At 44.0% G+C, this 23,333-nt stretch overlaps 1 long non-coding RNA gene across 1 annotated transcript in view; it reads right to left on the bottom strand.

The window, feature by feature from the left end:
- Positions 1–1,845: 1,845 nt before the first annotated feature.
- The window catches only part of LOC139585325 (uncharacterized), a 64,103-nt gene continuing 42,615 nt past the window's right edge, over positions 1,846–23,333 (bottom strand). Inside the window, exon 3 of the long non-coding RNA XR_011677038.1 lies at positions 1,846–1,948. This is a non-coding gene — a long non-coding RNA (uncharacterized lncRNA). The remainder of the gene's footprint in view (positions 1,949–23,333) is intronic.

The following is a 23,333-nucleotide window of genomic DNA, read 5'->3' on the forward strand; positions in this document are numbered from 1 at the left end:
ATACTCATAATTTAGGTACATCCCATCATTCCCCACTTCGTATGGTAATTAGTTCAAAAGCTATTAAGCACGCGTAGTTTGTTCCTCAAAATGAATCGGTGGTCCCTTTCATGGGGAGGGGTTCCAAAATGAGGAAATAAATGAAGTCTTCCTGCTTCTGAACTTTCTACATTTTCAATGCAAATATGACAAATGAACCCATTGGTAGAACTCCCATTCCCCATCTTCAATTGGTCTCAGAACAGAGGTGGCCTACAATTGTCTTATGTTCCTAAAAGCTATTTATGAGTTTCTATATTCTTCATGATAAACCCAGCTAAGCAAACATGATGTTGATAAGCAATCAATTATTCGTTAACTACTAACTCTTAACGTCATCAAGGCCTACCTATTTATTTTGATAAACTCTAATAAGGCTTATCTCTAACTAAAACCTCAGCTCCTCTAAAATCCCTAAATTTCTTTAAAGTTTATGTCTCAGGGCCCACCCCCCCCCCCCCAGAAAGCCCACCTACAGGGCCCCTCCCCTCAACTGGTCTGGGAAACATGTCCTCTGAGAGAAGTGGAAAAAATCTGTTTATTTAACAGGGAAAGCACCCCCCAGCACAAAAAATGAACAATACCAGATGACAAAACTCAATCGCCGCCCTGAAGAGACAACAAATTCAGAAAGTCTCTCCTGCGGATGCTTGCTCTGTTATCAATCCCTCCGGCACTGGGAAAGGCTGCTGCCCAGAGTAGGCCCCCATAGGCCACAAAGTGCAAGCTCTCAGTGCTCTCCAGGTCCTAGTCTGGAGCAGGTTTGAGCAGTTCCAAGAAAAGGGAAAGAAAAAAAGACAGTCCAGGGAAAACTCTGCCTCAGCCAGCTAAACCAACTGAAAAGCAAAGAACACTCTGTTCTGCTCCATCAGTGCCCAGACAACACAGTGCAGCCCAGAATGTGGAGCAGTGTTGCTTTTAGAAGGTGAGGGCAGCCTGTGATAACAAACTCCGTACTTCTTCTTCTCCCCACCTTTGCTCTCAGAAGCAGTCTTGAAGGCAGAGAATAGAATATCCAGCATTAACAGAACAGATGGCTGGGGATACAAGCATCATAAAGTCACCCTAGGACACTGCTCTACTGAGATATGTCACCAGACTATGCTAAGACAAAGTTTTGGAACTGCTAATTAAAATTCTACTATCACAGTGAAGCTGAGGAGGAAAGACAGCTCACTCCAGTTACCTTGTGGCATGCCAGGATGCCAATACTTCCTTTCAATCACAATGGTTTTCGTCTCTAAGTCCGTGACATCACAGGCATAATTCAACATCTTTTGGGCAGGAAGGAAGATATTCTTCTTCTCATTATACTGATGGGTAAGCTGAAATGCAAAGCAGTTAATTCAAAGTGAAACAGCGATAAAGTCAATAGTAAAAAAGTTTTGTTTACCAACCCGAGTCCTTACTATCCCAAAATACAAGAACAGCTGTAAAAGCCTTGTGGTTTCTTAATTTTTTCCTATACCTACGTGGGAGGGTAAGGGATAAATGATCCCAAACAATGGTAGTCCACAACAAAGCATTCTTGACATCATATTCAGCTTTTGCATAGTGAGCTCTTCACCTGATCAAGTTATTCCATTGCAATAGTGTCGTGGTTTAGGGCAACTTTGGAGGAGAATTTCCAAATTAGAGCTCCTCCAGTAAGCAAACCCACACAGCCCCTCCCCCCAACCGGTTCGGGAAGGATTCCTCAGAGAGGAGTGGAAAGAACCTGTTTATTTAACAAGCACAGCACCCCCCAGCACACAAAATTAACAATACCGGATGGCACCGCTCTGAAAAAGATGACAAATTCAGAAAGTCTCTCTTGGGGGGGTGGTCACTCTGGTCTCAGTCCCTCCGGCGCTGGGGCTGCTGCTGCAGGCCGCAAGGTGCAAACTCTTGGTGTTTCCCAGGTCCCAGTCTGGAGCAGGTTCAAAATGGTCAGAAAAAGGAAAGGAGAAACAGTCCAGGAAGAAATTGGACAGTTCAGCTAAACTAGCTAATGAGCAAAAGCAAGCAGAAGCGAAGCAAGCAAGGGCGAGAGAGCAAAGCAAAAAGCAAAAGCAGCAAAAGCAAAAGCCGCAGTCTCTGTGTCCCGCCAGGCTGATAAGAAAACCAAAACAAAACTTTCCCTCTTCAGAGCCGGTCTTAAAGGTACAGAACATAATATCCAACATTCACAGAACACATGAATGGGGATACAAGCATCATAACGTCACCCTAGGACAAATAGTTTGGGGAGTATCTTAGAGGGCTGGCTGTTGTTTGGTTTAAACCATCTTGATCATTCAGGAACCCAGTAGCAATGAGAACGTTCAAAATAAGATAGTGCTACACATTGATTTTCCAATATGACAGACATATTTCTACAAGACAGAAGGCTGACCTAATGCTTCCCTACAACATGGCTGAAGTGGCATCCTGTTCCCCATAGGTTTTTCCGTTTAATTTTAGCAGCTTTCTTACTAGATTAATGAGCTGAACTAACTCAAAAAGGAATCAGATAAGTGCCAGAGCTTTAAAACAAACAAACAACAACAACAACAAAGATGCAAAATGGTGATTTGTGGGTGTGTTTGAAAATAGAAATTTTTTTGTATTTTTCATAGAGACATGGCATTCTCTAGAATGATATTGCTCCAACGGTTTGAGTTTGGTTTTCCTTTTCCCCCTCAATTGAAAATGTTATGCATTCTTTTTGGCCATTTCAGTGAATAGATTTTCTGATACGTGTGAAAGACAGTCTAAAGTTCCCCACATTTGCCTCACAACCATTCCCAGGACAGACACTGGGACCCTAAAGACACCGATGGGAATTCTGGCCTGCCAGTAATGGATGAACACCAAAAATCCTGAGGCCCCTGAGCAGAGTTCTGGCCTGCCAAGTGATTGTTCACAGCTGTGTCTTCAGTGACTGCTTCTAGCAGGGCCTGCCAAAGGGCGACCCAGCCTATATGCTTGCACCTGCTTCACGACAAGAGACCAGGAATTTTCCCACCTCTTGGCCAGACGAACTTGCTGGGGCAACTTGGTAGCCCCCCCATGGAAAATCCTTCATCTGCTCCACTACCGCCGTGAGGCACGGAGATGAAGCCCCCCTACCAAGGACTGAGACTGAGGCACCCGTAATTCTGATGCAGGGGTGCTGACCTGACTGAAGCAGGATGCCTGCTGAGTGTTGCCTACAGATGTGCCTACAGGACCTAGACTGGTTTCCCCCAGAAAGCAGTCCTGAAACAGTGGGTCCCACTCACTGCTGATACTGACTTATCCTGCTGAGAACATGGACTGTCTGTACCCGTCTTCAATACCTTTTTCCCCCTCAGCAATTTCAAAAGACTTCTTCTTCTTGATTGTATCTGTTCCCCCTCATCCATTTCAAGGTCTGTTTCCCCCCTCAGCAATGGACTATAATAGAACCTTGAGTTAACCAGGCAGGGCCATTATCTTCCCAACGTGACTAGGCAAACTCTGTCGGCTGGACTATGAGGACTTAGTCTCTCCACATTTGGTAGCTATACTCCTGTCTTGGTTCAGGGCAAATTTTGGGGAGAACCCCCAAAGGGGCTCCTCTAGGAAAGCAGATTCATTTGGCCCCTCCCCTATGAAATATTAATCCCAATATTACCGGGTGGGATGTGCCTGGGCTCGTCTGACCCTTGCTGCTGGGCCAAAGGCGGCAGCTGTGATGTTTCACCTCAGAGATACATTTGGCCGGCTGCATCCTGCAGCTAGGCACTCACAACAAATCCAGGCATAGTAGAAACTCAGTTGACCTCTGGTGGAAAAGGTTCAGGGGACGGTGAAGAGAAAAAGGAGAGGATTCTGCTGTAGAGTTTTAATCCAGAGTTTATTCCAGGATGACAGACCTCTGAAACTTGTTACAGCTCCCAACAGAATCCAGACCGCATGGTCCCGTCTCCTTTGAAGCCCGGGGACAGGGGCAGGGGAAGGCACAGGTGAGCCACCAACCAGGTGGGAGGAGGGGAAGGCTCAAAGGATAAAGACACTTGGACAGGCCAATGAGCCCGGACCTGAGGGGCAACTTTTGAACTTCTGCCAACCACACCATGACCCTGCTGGAATGTTAAGATTGATGGACAGCACTTAGCAGGAGGGCAAAGGGGGAGGGGAAAGGACAGGTTTCACCTATCCCAACACCTGAGGGATTTTCCTGTTTCCTGAAACAGGAAATGGCGTCACACTGCAACACTCCCCCCAACCGGTCCAGGAGAAAATAGCTCCTTGGAAAGAGGTGGAAAAAGCCTGTTTATTAAACAATAAAACCTAAACAATATTGAACAATAAAACCCCTTGTTGCTCCAAAAGAGATGACAAACTGAGAAAGTCCCCTCCCTCGGTTGCAGTTCAGCTCACACAGGCTCTTATCAGTCCCTCCGGTGCTGGAAATGTTGCGGGCCGGGCCCGGCCTGGTGGGCCACAGGTGCTAGCTGCCGGTGCTCTTCTGGGTGTTCAGTCCAGAGCAGGTTTCAAGAGGTCCAAAGAAAAGGGAAAAAAGAAAAGAAACCACAGTCCAGGGAACTTCCTTGCCTCAGCAAGCTAAAACTAACTAAAAGCAAAGGAGAGCTCTGTCCCACTGTCTGTTCATCCCCAGACAACACAGTCCAGGAGCAGGAATGTGGAGGAGTGAGTGCAGTGTCTGAAAACAAACTGCTGCTTCTTCTCTCCCCCCTTCACTCTCTGCAACAAGTCTTAAAGGTGCCAAACTTATTATTCAGCAGAAACAGAACAAGACTATTTGGGTTAAAAGCATCATATAGTCAAAGAAGGACAACTCCCTCTCTCTTTCTCCCCCTCTTTTCTATTCTTTTCCTCTCCCTGATTCCTTTCATGCATTTGCTGTGGTCATTCTATAAAGGTGCATTTGTTTGGATTGATACTGCAATCCCCTTTCCGTGTTGTCTGTTGCACTCCCAGATCAGTTAACCAACCATCACCACCCCCATTGGTATGAGCGGATCGTGACATTAAATTGGCATCATGGACAGGATTCTGATCGACAGAAGGGTCTGCAAGGCTGTTTGTAGTCTGGAACAGGGGAAGGACGATTTGTTTCAGCCACACCTAGCCCCTCATCGCGAAAGGGTTGAACGGAGCTGGAAAGCAAGGAAAGCTCTTTGAATTTCCCACAAACCGCGCACGCCCAGGTGAAATACACCCCCATACTCTATTGAGGGTTCTGTCTTTAGAATTTCCCAAAAAATCTCTTGGCACAAAAGGGGAAACTGTTTTTGTTTATGTGTGAATTTGGACTGTCTGGGAAGGAAGGGACAACTTGAAGGAACTAAGCAGGGCCTCCCAGGGAGATTTGGTCTCTTCACCCAGCCAGGGAAGCAAAGGGGAGCACAGCAAAGGCTGTGAGATTGTCTAACTTAAGCTTGCACCTCCCTGTCATGGTTTTGGTCCCTTCATAAAATGACTGAAAACTCTAGCACAAAAGTTAAAGCTGAATTTTCTGCTCTGCTTGCTAAATAGAATGCCAAGCCTTCTCCAAGGGGGGAGGTTTGGGCAGAGAACAGCTGGTTTAATTTAGAAAATGTCATAGATAGAATTTGTTCTTTACAACATGAAACAGAAATTAAACTGGGCAAAAATAAGACCATCCTCTGCTCAGTTTCGGCAGCTTGTCTCACAGCACCCATAGAAACCCTTTGTAAGCAAAGAAATGAGGAAACAGCAAGAATAGATTCCCTTCGAAACCTAGTTGAAATTTTGCAGAAAGAATTAAAGGAAGATAGAAATGAGATCTATATGTTGCGAGCTGCCCTTAGAGAGGAACTTGCTAAGAATTCACATCATACTGATTCCTCTACAGAGCCAGAGGAAAGGGAAACTCCTGACATGAAACAAATCTATCCCCGTCAGGAACTTGAGGCAGTAAAAAATTGGAGAGAATACTGCTGTCCTTGCTTGAGACCCTTGGTTCAAACAGAATAGAACTATCTTAATGATGAGGATTGTTGGAATGTTGGGGGACATAAGACAGATGATGCACTTTGGACCTGGTTAACATAAGAGATTTGATAACAGGATGCCTTGGCATAAACAAACGGAACTTTGAAAATTCGACCTGGATTGCAAGAAGATTAAATCAAACGGGTTTACTGGAAAAAGAAAATCCCATTAAACTCTGCAAGCAAGAGATGTTGTTATATGCGTAAGTTTGTGTATGTGATTTTAACCTAATCATTGTAGTACACATTACTAGTCTCCCTGCAATGGTATGTAAGTGCTTGTATCCCACAATAAAATCATAAAATCGGATTCTGATTACCGAGTGGGTCTCCCTGTCTCTCTGCATTGCCAAAAGAGGATCTTGACCCACATATCACAACTAATCAAATACCCTTCAGTGCTACTGAATTAGCTAAGCTGTAAAAAGAATTCGGGCGCCTCCCACAAGAATCAGAGACAGAATATGTCTTCCGAGTGTCCCTCGATGGTGGAGATCAAATTAAATTAACCGGAGGCCAGTGGGTACTGGGGACATGGAGCCTTCTTCACAACAAGAGATAAGGAGGTAAGCGTGATGCATGGTCCCTGACACAGGGTGCGTCTTTCTGGGCCGGGAGAATGAATCCTTTGGAAAAGGGTGACCCCCTGGCAATCGTTGACACCACCGACCAGCTCTTAGAAAGTGTCCACAAAGCCGCCTGCCTGCAAAAGATTCATGAAAAGAAATTAGTTCCTGGTTTTGAATGCCCAATGCAATTACCTGTGAAGCCAGAACTAATGACCAGTTGAACTCATGGGCTTCCAGAAACACTTAAACATACAGCAATGACCCTACAGAAAACCATAATGGCTTTGAATCCATAAGATTCCTCAGGAATTCCCCTGACCAAAGTGGACCTAGAGATCCTGGCTTCACTCCCTACTCTTCCCCCTCACAGCCCTCAGCTTCTGAATCTGATTCACCTGCCAGTAGCCATAAAGTTTGGACATGAGCTGAAGTTGCAGTCGATCTGATTAATTATTGTAGACAATATGGACCTATAAAAACCCTGGCGTAGAAATCAGAAAATAACAAAGGTGTTTGGTTTATTGGGGCTCCTCACAGTGAAAATATAGAGAAAGGAAAACAGATCTCTAACTGCCACCATTGGTGGTTGTTGGGAATTCAAAAGTGGGTCCCCAAAGCGGTGATGGATGGTTTGCCCCTTGAGAAATTGCAGAAAATAATAAATAATTGGCACCAGCGAAAACCGAATCCATTGGCTACACCCAGTGCACCCCTCCCTTCTCAGGGACAAAAACTAACCCTCCCCCAGCCTCTCCCACAGAACACAGGCAGTGAACCAAAACCAACAGGGTTTTCGGCAAACAAATCTCTCTGCCGCTTACAGGCGGGCAAAGGGGCGGAGCTTGGGTTTATTTAAGAATGCTCACTAAAAATAAATCAGGACATATATTAAGCCCAGCTATCATGGGCCTCCACAGGCTACTAGTAACCTTTTTGATTGACATTGGGGCTCAAATCTCTGCCCTGACAAAAAAGGATGCCCAGAGGTGTGGAATTGTTCCAACTAAGAGACAATGCTGTGTTCTTAATGCTCTGGGAACTACAGAATCTATGAATGTTGCCTTAGCCAAGCTGACGCTCCCTGGAAATGAGCATCAACTAGTCATCAAAATGGTAATTGGGAACATTCCAAATAATTGATTAGGAATGGATGTCCTTGCTGGGAGGCAGTGGGAAGACTCTGAGGGATTTGTGTGGTCTTTTGGCACACTGCCACTTAACATTAGGCCGCTTCAAACCGCACCCTCCCTACCCTATAATCAAACAACTAATGTAAAACAATACCCTCTACCTTCTGGTGCCAGAGAAGGTATCAAAGCGGTTCTAAGGACTTGAGAAACCAAGGGGTAATAATTCACACACATTCTCCTTTTAATTCACCGGTATGGCCAGTCTGAAAAGCCAGTGGAAAGTGGAGATTAACAGTAGATTTTCGCAGGCTTAAAGCCAACACAGACCCTCTTACAGCACTGGTCCCAAACTTAGCTGAATTAATAACATCAATTCAAGAAAAGGCTCACTCAATCATGGCAATTGCAACTATGGATGTCAAAGACATCTTCCTTATGGTACCTATACAGCCAGAAGATTGGGACCATTTTGCCTTCACATGGGAAAGGACAGCAATACACTTGCACTAGGCTTCCCCAAGGCTACAAACACTCCTCCACTTTGGCCCACCATGCTTTAGTTCAGGAATTAGAAAAAATACCCAAACCTGATCCTGCTGATCCTGTAGCTGATAATCAATACATTTAAGACACTCTGGGGGGGGGGGCGGGCGGGGGGGGGGGTGGTGGGGAGGGGGGGGAAGGATGAAATAGAGGTAGTAGGGAAACATCAGCAGAAAATAATCTCTCACTTAAAAAGTCTTGATTTGCAGATACCCGCAGAGAAAATTCAGAAACCTTCTCAGGAAGTGAAGATTTTGAGAATTTGGTGGAAAGGAGGCATGACATGTATTCCACCCGATACCCTAACCTCTTTAGATCAGATTCAAAGGCCTGAATTGAGGAAAGATCTCCAGCAAGCACTAGGACTGTTAGCGTTCTGGAGAAAACACATCCCAGATTTCTCAATAATTGCTAGGCCGCTTTTTGACTTGCTGAGGAAAAGGATGAAATGGGATTGGACTCCTTCTCAGGAAGAAGCATTGCAATTACTGATTTTTGAGGCAACAGCTCACCAAGCACTAGGCCCTATCCATCCCACAGATCCCTTTCAGGTGGAATGGGGATTTGCCTCCTCAGGGCTATCAGTACACATTTGGCAGTGGGCTCCCGAGGGTCCAACGGGGCCACTTGGATTTTATTCCTGCGGTTTCAAAGATGCTGAGAAAAGATACACTACCTGGGGAAAGGGGTTGTTTGTAGTTAGCTTAGCTCTCCTAGAAGAGGAAAAAATTGCATGACAAGAGCCTATTGTATTAAGAGGCCCTTTCAAAGTTATCAAAATCGTCACTAATGGGAGCCCCACCCCTCCCCCCCACCTGACGGGGTAGCCCAAAGGGCCTCAGTTAGGAAATGGTATGCTCAGATCATGGGCTATTGTAATACCGTCTCAAGAACGGAAGATGCTGCTAAAAATCTAACAATCCAAGGCACTGAGAGCCTGGTTAGCAGCCAAGATAAATCTGCCTCTGTAATCAAAGCTGCCCTTCCTTTCTCCCCCGAACAAGCAGCAAGTTCTTGGTTCACAGATGCCTCTGCAAAACGGGAAGGGAAGGTATGGAGATATAGAACAGCTGTCTTACACATTTCATCTGGTGAAAGAATCATTACCGAAGGGGAAGGCAGCGCTCAGGCTGGGGAACTCATAGCTGTTTGGAGTGTTTTCCGATGTGAGGCACAGAACATTTCTCTTGTCTGCATTTACACCGACTCTTACGCAGTGTACAAAGGTTGTACCGAGTGGCTTCCTTTCTGGCAGCAAAATGATTGGGAAGTTCACAGAATTCCAGTGTGGCAAAAGGAAAAGGGGCAAGAAATTTTAGATGTTGCAAGCCAAGGAAATGTTGCTATTGGTTGGGTAGCTTCTCAGCAAACAGATGGAAATCCAGCAGGAGAGTGGAAGAATGGAGCTGATGAACTAGCAAGGCTCAGCCCCCTGAAAAAGGAACTCATTCCTGAGGACTGGGATCAACTATTAGAATGGCTGCATGTAGAAAGACAGCACACAGGTGCGAAAGATTTGTACAAAGAAGCTCATGCTCGTGGTTGGCTGGTTACCAGGGAAATGTGTAAAACATACGTATCAGGCTGCGAGCAATGTCGCAGGTGACTGGAGAGACATCCTTTAGAAGATGACCCTCTGCATTTAAGAAAGGGTAAAGGCTTATGGGACGCGTGGCAGGCAGACTATATCGGCCCCTTTAAGAAGTCAGGAGGTAAGCACTTTGTGCTAGTAGGAGTAGAAATTGTATCTGGGTTGGTTCAAGCTGATGCTTTGAAAAGAGCTACAGGTGATAATGCGGTTAAAGCTTTGCAGGGGTGGTTTGGAACTTTCCCAAAGCCACAGGAAATTCAATCTGATCACAGGTCCCACTTCACTGCTAGAGGTGTACAGCATTGGGCAAAAGGTGAAGGAATTAAGCGGTCTTTCCACAGCCCTTTCCACTACCCTCAAGCTAAGGGGATCTTAGAAAGGACCAAGCGTTTTTTGAAAGGACTTCTGAAGCCCCGGGAGGGAAATTGGGACGTTCGGTTATGGGAAGCTGTTAAAAGAGTGAACAGTAGATGGGGGGTGAATGGATGTCCCAAAATCACTGCCTTTTGCCCAACAGCTCCAAGCATCATTCCCTTACTACGGCGACCTGACGATTCAAAAAGTCCAGCACATTACCCTGGACAACCTGTTCTGGTGGACCTCCCTACTGTAGGGGAAGTAGCACTAGTGCTGAAAACCCCTCTGAAGAAATATGCATGGCTAGCCTCTGATGCTCTAGGGAAAGAGCATTGGATAAATACATGCTGGATAATCCTATCCATTTTGACTCTTTTCTGCCCCTCAGTGGAAGGATTTCTGTTGTTTTTACTTTGACAGAAGAACCCTGAGGGACATGAAAATCATCTGAACCATGATAACACTGGTGATGCTTTTCTGCATCCTACCACAATTCCATGGACAGGATCCTGCTGAGTGGTTGTGGTCTGAAGCTACCCTCCATCCCACTAATGTTCTAGGAGCGTATCCCAAGGGTGGCCACCCAAACCTAGAGCCTCTAGTGCTGCATGACTCCCAGGTATATCGTCCAAGTGAGTGGGGATGGGATCAGAAGGACTGGACTAGAGCCCTAACTGGAACAATTGGTGAGTCGATTGTGGAAGCATGCAGAAAAATGGAAGGATCTCTCTATGAGAAATCCACCTCCATCACAGTTGCCGGAAATTTTATGGAACCAGATGGGAAAAATGATCGGGATATCCCTTCAGCGAGACTGTGTCCTACAAACAAGTGGGAGTGTGCCAAACAAATTCCCCTTACTCTGTGTTGCTGCCAGGAGTATGTTGGTAATTACACTCTAGGTCGCAAAACGAACAATGTTGCAAGTACAAAGGATTGTAAAAATGAACCAATTGATTGCTGGCATAATTTGACGTTAACTAAACCGACTTAAGTGACATGCCGCTGGCAAAATAACTTGACCAACCTGTTAGGTTGAGAAGGCTTAGCTCATAAATTTAAGAGAGAAGCTATTACAAAACCCACGCTGGGTACCATAGTTACATCCCAGTGGAATAGACGGGACGGAGAGCATGAAGCCCACACTGAGCACCATAGTTACACCCCAATGGGTAGAAGGGACTGAGAGCACAGAGCTGACATTGAGTACAGTAGTTACATCCTAGTGGGCAGAAGGGACTGAGAGTCCCCTTAGTCAATGCGGCCTTGGTCCCAAGCTTTTGTTCACTTGGCAGGAATGGGAAAAACAAAAAGCCTGGCAGCTTCAAGGGGTAGTGGGAGAGGAAATTAGCCGAAGGATTTGTGGAACTGCTTATAGCAAAGCAATCTCAATCAGTGTTTTGACAGATCAGACAAATAAGCGTGAACAGGTTTGTACGCCCCCAAGCGTACAAGACTGTTGGCACAATTTTACATTAACACAAACTGCAGAAGTACTTTGTCTTTGGTCCAAAACTACTGAAGGCTTTTCTTTTAAGTTGATAATAAATGGTATGAACCAACCTTCTACTACCACCACTCCAGCCCAACCACCGCTTATGCTTAGCCTGAGAAGTTTTGGAATTGGACCTTATATAATCAGGAAAACTGATCAACAACACATATTGTTCAATCTGGCACGGTCTCTTAAACAAGTCAAATTGCTGATGATGCAAAACAATGTCTCAGAAATTCAGCCGGCCTGTTTGCCTTTTTTGCGGACTTCCTTTGAGGGTTGGACCACCTGGCTGCAAAAACAGAAAGTCCGTTTTTTCTTTAAAAACGGACACTAAGAGACATAACCGGTGTTTTGGGAACAGGTTTTGGAATTCTAAATAGTATTGATTCTGAAGTACTAATGGATAAATTGGCTGCCACAAAATGGTTAGAGATTTGACCAAATTAAAACAACTACTGCAATCATCCTTATTGGCTTTGGGAACACAGCAGGGCTTGCTGTCAAACATATTACCAGCTTGGGAAAAGGTAAATGGAAGTGATCACAAATTGGTAGACTGATGCACTCGGTGCTACACAAAACAACCTTTCTTTGGCTCTTAGCTGTATCCAGGCACAATTGTCAATGCAGTCAGTTGATAAGAGAAGGTGAAGGCAATTTTCCTACTGCAATTCAGAAAAGAATTTGGGACAGTGCCACTGATTTTGAAAGAGAATTCCAATCCTGGTGGAACTTGGTGAATTTTACTTATCACCCCATTACAAACACAGCCACAGCTCTTGTGTTAACCGTACGCAATGCCTCAGTGCATTTGAGATTTCCTATTCTTGCATTAGGGCTAAATCATGATGGAGCTATTCCCAATCTTTCTGAACATAGAGAATGGGCCCATCAAACTGGCAAAAAAATGGCAACATGTTAATTTGGAATCTTCTATTGTCCGAGAACAAGGCTTCATCTGTGAAAGTAATGCAATTCTAGCTCAAGATGTTTGTTTGGACACAGAACAAAATATCTGTCATTTTGAAATTCATCCTAACGAGACTTTCGAAACAGTTCCTTAAATATATAGGCAATGGGTGTGGGTGCTTTAGAACTGCTTGTGATATGGTATTTGTAGAAAATGCAGTAGTGGATAGTAAAAATCATTCAAATTGTTGCGCTTGTAACTTTACAAAATTGAGGGATGTGATTTTTCTTCAGAAGCTCCAGTTACCTCCCATTACCTTTTTCAATCCAATTAAAGACTGATTCACAAACTATTACTGTCCTAGGGTGACGTTATGATGCTTGTATCCCCATCCGTGTGTTCTGTTGATGCTGGCTATCGTGTTCTGTGCCTTCAAGACTGGCTGTGAAGAGGGAATGTTTTGTTTTGGTTTTGCTATCAGCTGCTCCCCCACAGCTGGCGCGACACAGAGACAGGGCAGTACATGGGTGCTGCTTTTGCTTTTTGCTTTGCTTTTCGCTTTGCTCTTGCTTCGGCTTTGCTCCTGCTTTGCTCTTGCTTTTTTGCTCCTGCTCATTAGTTAGTTTAGCTAAGCAGTCCAAATTTTCCCTGGACTGTTTCTCCTTTCCCTTTTTTGGACCTACTCGGACCTGCTCCGGACTGGGACCTGGGAAACACCGAGAGTTTGCACCTTGCGGCCAAGGTGCAGCAGCTACCCCAGCACAGGACAGACTGATAACAGAGCGAGCACTCCCAAGAGAGACTTTCTGAAGTTGTCTACTTTTTCAGAGCGGTGAAAGAGTGGTGCCATCTGGTATTGTTCCTTTTGTGTGCTGGGGGGTGCTTTGCCTGTTACAGAAACAGGTTCTTTCCACTTGTTTCCAAGGAATCCTTCCCGACCCGGTTGGGGGGAGGGGCCGTGTGGGTTTGTTTTCTGGAGGGTCCACCTTTTGGCGGTTTTCTCCCAAATTTGCCCTAAACCAGGACATTTACCTACTCCCATTGGGATGAACATTACTTTGGTAAAGCAATCTTTGCTTCATCAGGACTTCATTGAAATATTGGAGAAGATCAAGCAGAATAGACAGAAAGCACTGGTAACTGTTCATCACAATGTGAAAGAAATACACCATGTCATAGAGAGAGTAAGAAAAGATGCTGAACACAGGTGGTAGGATACTCTTTTTGGGTGGTCACCTACTGCCACAAGAGTCCTGAACAGTATGTGTCATCCCATCATTGGCCTTTTGCGTTTCGTTTTGATTGGGGTTTTTTAATCAGCAATCTTACTCATTGTGAATTGGAGAATGATGAAAGAGTTAACAAAATTGATGTCTGTAATTACTGCACACAACTTGGCTGATGTCCTTTTCACTGTGGACATCTCCAAGACTATTGACACAAGGCGACTACAAATGAGAGGATGTGTTTTGAAATAATCTTCAATTTTCTTTGATGATTATAAGAAAATTACTTCTGATTTTTGGTGAATTGTTTTGAAAAAAAATATTTTCAATTAACTGTTGTTGATTTGTTTATTGCTTTATTGCCTTTGATTATTTGTGATTAGTTTCAGATATTTGAAAAAAATGTTTTAAAATAATATGGTCTAAATTCCTGTTATTATATTTGTTTCTTGTTTCCTTACCCCCGCCTTTTTCTATCTTTTCTTTTCCTTCCCTTCTCTCTCTCTGTCTGACGTATTGTCTCTGCTTTCCGGGATATGCTACCAATGTACGACAAGTACACAACAATACTACAGAACACTGCTGATGAAGACCCTTTGAAGCCTGTCATGAGTCACCAGGTGCTGTGAAAGATGGGCTGAGGTTCCCCTCATTTGCCTCACGACCGTCCACAGGACCGATATCAGGAGCCTGAGGACCCCGATGGGACCTCTGGCCTGCCAGTAATGGATGAACACCAAAAATCCTGAGGCCCCTGAGCAGAATTCTGGCCTGCCAAGTGATTGTTCACAGCTGTGTCTTCAGTGACTGCTTCTAGCAGGGCCTGCCAAAGGGCGACCCGGCCTATATGCTTGCACCTGCTTCACGACAAGAGACCAGGAATTTTCCCACCTCTTGGCCAGACGAACTTGCTGGGGCAACTTGGTAGCCCCCCCATGGAAAATCCTTCATCTGCTCCACTACCGCCGTGAGGCACGGAGATGAAGCCCCCCTACCAAGGACTGAGACTGAGGCACCCGTAATTCTGATGCAGGGGTGCTGGCCTGACTGAAGCAGGATGCCTGCTGAGTGTTGCCTACAGATGTGCCTACAGGACCTAGACTGGTTTCCCCCAGAAAGCAGTCCTGAAACAGTGGGTCCCACTCACTGCTGCTACTGACTTATCCTGCTGAGAACATGGACTGTCTGTACCCGTCTTCAATACCTTTTTCCCCCTCAGCAATTTCAAAAGAATTCTTCTTCTTGATTGTGTCTGTTCCCCCTCAGCCATTTCAAGATTCTGCTTCCCCCCTCAGCAATGGAATATAATAGAACCTTGAGTTCACCAGGACTTTGAGATCTTCCCAACGTGACTAGGCAAACTCTATCGGCTGGACTAAGAGGACTTAGTCTCTCCATGTGTGGTAGCTATACTCCCTCTCTCTTTCTCCCCCTCTTTTTTATTCTTTTCCTCTCCCTGATTCCTTTCAGGCATTTGCTGTGGTCATTCTATAAAGATGCATTTGTTTTGATTGATACTGCAATCCCCTTTCCAGGTTGTCTGTTGCACTCCCAGATCAGTTAACCAACCAACCAGTTAACCAACCCGTTGGTATGAGCGGATCATGACAATGCCTTCTTTCAAGCTGAAATTGGTTCTAGTCCATAGAAGCACACTGGTAGGTAAAAGTAGACTCTAAAAGATAACATTCAAAACGTATTTCCCTTGTCTTCCCATTAAAGCAAGTGAAGAAAGCAGACAGGAGATCTTCAGATAACATGCTATGCAAATTGAAAAGATTCTGTCCTTATTTGAAGCAACTGAGGAACTCACACCATGAAATACAGTTCAGACAGATGGAAGGGTCACAGATGATGTCAAATCTATACTTCCAAGTTTGAATGAAGCAAGATTTCTTGAAGTACAATCCTATAAAATGAAGGTGAGTTTGCAGAAGCAATTGAACTGGCTCTGTTTTCTAAACACAATGTTTTCTAAGTAACTGAGGATTCAGGAAGGCAACCTTGGACTTTAAAGGATTTAGAAACATACAAATACCAAGACTGGCAGTTCATTAGCTTTAACAGTCTCTTCAAATAAGATCTATTTTTAACTTCTTCTTGTAGTAGGTCTGAAGACATTAGGAATGATGCAATAAAACAAAACAAACAACAAACCAAAACAAAACCAAAACAGCTTTCTCAAAAAGCTTGGAGAAACCAGAGAAATTATGATTTTTAGGGGTTAAGTAGTCCTTTAAAAGTGGTCTCTGGGAAAAGAGATAAAAAACCACTAATTGACTGTGGAGTATATTCCAAACTTGTACTGAAGCATGTAAGGGACAAGAGCCTGTGATAAAACGACTATGCTGGGTTCATCTGTTAAAAGCATTCCAGAATGGCTGAAATTATCAATCACATAATGTGGGATTAAAAAAAAGGAAAAAAAAAAGAAAAAAGAAGAAAACATAAGGAAAAAAATATTTTGAACATGTTTTCCCATTCCCAGATGGCATAACAGCTTTATTTCATTTTGTTCCTAAGACTGATTTATAGCTTATGAAGTGTTTTACAATTGAGAGTGAGAGTGTTCACACTAACCGTACAATTTGGATGGATCTCTTTTACTTTGCAGAGCAGCAGATACAGTTTAGCACTCCACAGTTCAGTCCCCAAAAGTGAATGGGTGTGGCAGATTTAGCCTAACTGCCCAGTCCACCAGAATGCTTAATCATCTTGAAAAATGCTTTGCTCTATCTCATTATCTGGACATGTCTCTCTAGCTCCGCTTTGAGCTCCTTGATCTTTCATCTACAGGATGAGATCCAATTTAGCTTAGCAAGGATATAGCCTTTCAAAACCACATCTTTTATCTTCTGCATTCATACAAGTACATTTCCACTGCAGGCAACCCTGTGGAAGATCCTAGTTGTTTTGTTTCTCAGCTATGTTGTTGCATAAAAGAGCTCTTCTTTTAATTTTCTCCCTGCTAAAGGATAGGCTCTGTACTTAACTGATTGTGATGCTAACTCATTATCATCTATTCTTCAGTCGTACAGAGTAGGCAGCAGAGTTTTCTTCTGAAGACATTCATTTAATGAGAAATGCTGAAGGTCTGACTTTAGTTGCAAAGGTCACTGATTGACAGATTGCAAAATTGTTAAGTCTAGGAAAAGTGTGCTGTTGCTGTGCCTGTAAATGTCGTGTCAGCTGCTGTTGGGATAAAAAGCATGAGCATAAGAGAAGATATCTGCATGGATAGAAAAGAAATTTGTTGTGATTTCTGCACTAAGGAACAAGAGGAAGTATGAAGCACTTATTTCAGTGGCTAAGACAGTATCATCATTGGGCCAGTTCTCTTCAACATCTTTTGAACAACATGGACACAGCACTTGAAGGAATATTAAGAAAGTTTGCCAGAGACACTAAATTGGGAGGAGCTGTGAACTAACTCCCTTGAGGGCACAGAGACCTTGCCGAGAGATCTTGCCAAATAGGAGAGATGGGCAATTCTTGCTGGCCGGGAGCCTATGCACAAATCACAAAAGGGGCGGGACTGCTGGGGATGGCGTCTCAAGCTGGTTTTTTTTCCAGCATCAGTCTCATTACGTGGTGATGACAATGGGAAGCTGCCAGCAGCTCACGTCCCCAGCAGCAGACAAAGAACTTAATGTTACAACTGACTTGAAAAGTTTTTTGACCAATCACACAAAGCAAAAGCATATTGACAGTACTACTTCTATCCAATCACTATAAAGACATGTACCTGGGCTTAGAACAATGCTCGCTTCTTTCGAATAAAAGACCTGCTTGTAAACCTTAAGACACAATGCACAGAGCTCCATTATTAAGCTTAGAACTACCTAACATCTGGCTAGATATACTTTGCTGTAGCTTAGGGAGTTATTCTAGACAAGCATTAATACACAGACCATTGTTCCATTTGTCCTTACTTTTCTACTTCTCATCTAACTTTTCCGCTGACAAACCTTATGACTACTGCTTAGCTCCAATGACAGTTCTGCTGTCTCTGAGGCCTGCCTTTTGCAGCTTTCCCAAACCCCTCTGTTTTTGAGGATTCCCACAGGCAATCACCAACCAGATGGAGTGGAACAAGGGCAAGTGCTGGATTCAGCACCTGCAACAGGGCAATCCTGGTGGGTGTATAGACTAGGGAGGGAGCAAGAGGCTGGGAGAAGCACTGCAGAAAGGGACCCAGGCTCCTGGCCAATGGCAAGCTGAATGTGCATCAGCAGTGCCCTGGCAGCCAGGAGGGCCAAGCCTGTCCTGGGGTGCATCGGGCACAGCATCACCAGCTGGGCAAGGGAGGGGATTGTCTTGCTCTGCTCTGCTCTGCTCTGGGGCGGAATCACCTTGGTATTAGAAAGTCCTCAAATGAGGTCTACAAAGACAGGACTCAAAGAAATGGCACGCAGCTGAGTCAGGGGAGGTTTAGGTCGGGTATCAGGAAAAAGTTTTTAACCAGAGGATGGCTGGGCACTGGAAGAGTCTCTCCAGGGAGTGGTCACACCATCACACCTGTCTGAGTTTGGGACATTGCTCTCAGGCATATGGTGTGATTCTCAAGGATGGCCCCAGGCAGGGCCAGGAGTTGGACTGATGATGATCCGCATGGGGTCCTTCCAATTCAACAGATTCGACGACTCGATGGTTCTGTCCTGGTCACTCCAGGTATATTGCTTGGTCTCATCAGATTTTGATCTGCTCTTGTTGGTCAGACTTTGTCCCTAGTGGCTAATGATATTTATCACAAAAGACAAAGTGCCTTTTCTCAATTTTCTCAAGCAATTGGAACATGCGCCTTAGAATCCTAAAAAAGTCTTTTCTTTGAAACAGCACTGTAGTGTTTTTCACTGCCCAGTAGTCTTTCCAGATCTTAAGGAGAAAGAAGGCAAAATGAGGGGACGTATTGCGATGAATGATTGTCATTTTTCCGGTTCTTTAGCAGTATATTTGTACTTCCACTATTCTTTTCTGTAAAATCATGGTTTTCTATAGTATCCAATTTTCTAGCAAGACACATGTCTGCAACTGAGCCCAATCAGTCTTTGTGAAAAGATATTGTCAAAAGTGCAAAACATATGAATAGGCAGTGACAAGTGAGGGAAAAAAGGAGTATGAGAAGCAGCTGCATGATACTAAAGTGAGACAAGAAGGAGGAGAAGGTGCTCCAGTTGACAGAGCAAAGAATCCCCCACAGTCCCTGGAGGACATCATCATCAAGCAGGTTGTCTCCCAGCAGTCCCTGGAGAACCGTGGTGGAACACATACCTACACTGCAGCTCGTGGGGAGCTCCATTGCACAGCAGGTGAATGTGCCTTGAAGGAAGCTGCAGCTTGTGGAGGGAGGGAGGGCCAGAAAAGCATCCTTGACCTCTTGGAAGAGTGGAAGAGTACGGGCATATCTTAAACAGCTGCTAACTCTAATCTATTCTCTTTCCGCTTCTTGTCTTAGGTAAGTAAGAAGACAACCCAAGAATTAGAAGCCTAAATTCTTTTGCTTGAAGCTCCCATTCTTTCTGCCATTCTCTTAAAATTTAGTTTGAAGTAAAACTCATGGTAAAGTTCTTAAGGCTTGATGTTCAGGCTTTTCAGAAAATAAGGAGTGCAAATAACTCTTGTCACTGTCATTTTTTTCATAGAACGAAAAAAGGGAAATTCCTGGTTTTCAAGGACTTATGGAAATCCATTGGTAACGGTGGTGAGACTGAAGAGTTTAATTAATCTGAAAAGAGAATGTTGTGGAGCTACCTCAGCTCTGTACAAGTTTTTTTACCAGGAAGTCTAGACTTTTAAACAGACTAAGGACACAATAGTTATCTCTGGGAATATTTTAGTATGTATAGTACCTTCATCTTTAAATAGTTCTATCTGTTTTACAGTTATAACTTAGGCTTTAAATTTGATGTGAAAAGAAATATTTGTGATTCAGATCATTTCCATTTCTGAAGCATTTCAGTTGTTGACTGTTTTTGCTGTCTCCTGAGGGTGAGAAAATAGTCTTTGTACCAATACTGAGACAAACTAGATGGAAAAATTTGTTTTCCTCATTCTTTTCTGTCTATTCGAACTGGCACAGCAGCGAGACCACTGCTATGAGTCTGAGTGGCCCTTCCACTCCAGGATGACAAACTTGTAGTGACTAGTATGTTATTTGCACACATTTCTGATGCCGGTTGTTAACTGTTGTGCAGAAAGATCTGTCAACCTTTTTCCCAGGAGGGCACTTCTGAATTGCTTCACTTGTCTCTGAAGCAGAGAACTGGCACTCCATTTCTGAGATTTTGCTGTGTTAGCCCCCAAACCCATTTCTTTCAAATGCCTTTTACTTTCAACCCAAGCACTTCATTACTTCATGATGTAATCTCTTGTTCTTAATGTTCGGGGGATTGTTTTAGACTGAAAAGAACATATTGCAGTAAGCAGGTAGAACATCTATCTTAAGCAGTATCCATCCCTTGGCTTTGGTTCATGTATCATAACATCTGCAAGGCATGTCATTTACAATCAATGGATGGGCTGGGGTAACGGGCCACAGGTTTAGGAATCTTTCTCCAATTAATTTTGCGTTAAAATTTAGCTCTTATCATTTCAATTGGGTCTTTATTAAAACAATCATCTATTTATTACCTGTACCACAATGACCAGTGTACCTGTACCACAGTCAACAGTGGCTGAGCATCCTACAACAATTCCAAGAAGAAGAATGGTCTGAGCCCCCAGTGCAGCACATGAAGTCTGTCATCAAGCCAGAGTCCCGCAGGCGTTTTCTCAGCCTGGAGAAGAGCAGAGTCTGGGCACATTGTTAGAGCAGTTCTCCAGTAGCTGAAGACAGCCTACCAGAAGGAGGCAGGTGAGCTACACAAGGGCACGGAGCGATAGGAAAAGTGTGGATGGCTTTAAAACCTGAAGAGGATAGGCTTCCTTTGGCTATTGGGAAGAAATTCCTTGCCAAGAGGGTTGTGAGACACTGGAACATGTTGTGGGTGACCAATTCCTGGAAGTGATCAAGGCCAGCTTGAATGGGTCTTTGAGCTTAAGGCGGTCTAGTGGAAGATGTCCCTGACAATGACATGGTGGGGGGGATGTAGGTGAATTTAAGGTCCCTTCCAAACCCAACCATTCCATTATTCTATGGTAATCATTCTGTACAGTAGCAGTAAGAAGTTGAAGCTAGAAATAACATATTCATGCTGAGAAACTGCTATCCAAGGAGTTGAACGGTTTGGGTCTCACATTTATGGGCCATTTAGCAATACTGTATCTAATATCTAGTCCTCGCTCTTTATCATACACGCAAGTATTTTATCATCTTTAAGGTTTCTGACATTTGGGAATTTTCTTTCCTTCTCTTTCTTTCTTTCTTTCTTTCTTTCTTCCTTTCTTTCTTTCCCTCTTTCCCTCGTTCCTTCTTTCCCTCTTTCCCTCTTTTTCCCTTCCTTTTCTTTCTTTCTCTTTCTTTCTTTCTTTCTTTCTTTCTTTCTTTCTTTCTTTCTTTCTTTCTTTCTTTTTCTTTCTTTCTTTCTTTCTTTCTTTCTTTCTTTCTTTCTTTCTTTTTCTCTTTCGCTCTTTCCTTCTTTCTTTTCTTTCCTTCCCCCACTTCCTTCCTTCACTGCCTTCCTTCCACTATGTCCTTCCTTCCACCACGTCCTTCTGCCACTTCCTTCCCTCCCTCCCTCCACTTTGATGTTAATTTGCAAACTGTCAAGTAGTTACAGGAAATTACTCTTCTTTAAATATCATTTTGAAGCTTAGAAATGAAGAAATAACAAAATTGTGTCAAAACGGGGCATTTAAAAGCCATTTGAAAGTGAGAACTAGCTATTGAAAAGTCAAAAATACAAAAATGAAATGATGGAGTGGATGGTTTTAAGGGATATTCTTTGTATGGCTTTGATACAAATGAGGATCTCAATTTTTACACCTTCTAAAAACACATCTTGAAACTTACTACTTTCCGTGACAAAAATATTTCCAAAACAAGGAAATTGATTCATGCAGATGAAAATATCATCTTCCAAATAGTCCTCATCAAGTCCAAAAGATTACCCTGCTTTTACGTAGTAAGCTTTATGGAGATTTCTAGTCTCACACAAACAAAGAAGAATCTTTCAAATGACTAGAAAATCTTAAAAAGCAAAATAACCTTGAAGAAAAAAGATCCAAAAAAGAGCAGGGAATTATATACGTCCACACTTGTTACATGTTGGTTACTAATATTGGCTCTAGTTTGTTGGCGAGTACACTTCCCATTCACGCACGCAGATACCCCTCTTCCTCCTGCACACAGTTGTGTGATATTGGGTCTCAAGGAATGGACTATTTTCTCTTAGATAGGTTTTGGTTCTCAAAGTCAAAGCGTAGTCTTCCTGGCTCTATTACCAGGATTTTGTTCCGGGAAGGGAATGTGCTTGTGCCTGTTAGAAATGGGGAGGAGGGGACAGAAAGCAAAGCCATTTGAAGACAACCTGCAGCAGAACTAAGAACGAAAGGTGCTTCTTGACTGCACAGCAAAAGAAATCTCGGGAGTAAAACCCGGGAAAACTTGAGGTGCTGATAGAGTTTCTCCTTGTGACAGCTTTGAAACGGACAGAAAACAGCACTTTCCCATTCTCCTGCTCTTTCAATTCACATGAACATTCGAAGAAAAAGGGTTTTGGACAACTTTCTTTTGCTTCTTGCTAAACACACTGCTGACACTCCGGGCAACTTCCAGAAAAAGATCGGGGATGCTTTTTGTATTGGGACAGTTTCTCCTTGCGAGACATAGTAGAAAAGCTTTTTGCTAAGATGTAGGCGACAAGAGACGCAGATTCAGAGATAGGGAGCTCTCCGAAGGTAAGGGCCTCTCCCGGGCGTCTTTCCGCAGAAGCCGTGCTCCGGAGCGCACCGCGACCGGCACAATGCTCTGTGTGCAAAGAAGCGGCTTCTTCGCCTCCGGAAGACTGAGACCGCGGCCTCTTCTTTAAAAGCGAAGAACGAAGCCGCACAACATGGGGATTGTGTGTGCAGCTCTCAAACCTAAAGAAAACGGTACCTTACCACTCTCCTGCCTTTTCCATTCACATTACCATTGAAAAAGCAGGAGTTTTGGACAACTTTCTTTTGCTTCTTGCTAAACATTCTGCAGACCTCCGTGCAACTTCTAGAACAAGAGCGGAGATGCTTTCCGTACTGGCACAGTTTGTCCTGGCAAGACATAGTAAAAAAGCTTTTTGCTCAGTTTTATGCGACGAGAGAGGCAGAAGGCAGAGATACGGAGCTCTCCGAAACTAAGCCCCCGGCCAGGGCGTCTTTCGTCAGAAGCCGCTCTCCGGAGAACACCGCCACCGGCACAATGCTCTGTGCGCGAAGAAGCCGCTTCTTCCCCTCCGGGAGACGGAGAGAACGGCAGCTTCCCAAAGGCGAAGATACAAGCCGCAGCACACCGATATAGTGTGTGCAGCTTTCAAATTGATAGAAACCAGTACTTTACCACTCTCCTGCCGTTTCATTCATATTATATTC

Source organism: Agelaius tricolor, unplaced genomic scaffold, assembly GCF_023055355.1.
Source record: "Agelaius tricolor isolate 1412-34295 unplaced genomic scaffold, bAgeTri1.0.p SCAF_73, whole genome shotgun sequence".
Taxonomy (NCBI): domain Eukaryota; kingdom Metazoa; phylum Chordata; class Aves; order Passeriformes; family Icteridae; genus Agelaius; species Agelaius tricolor.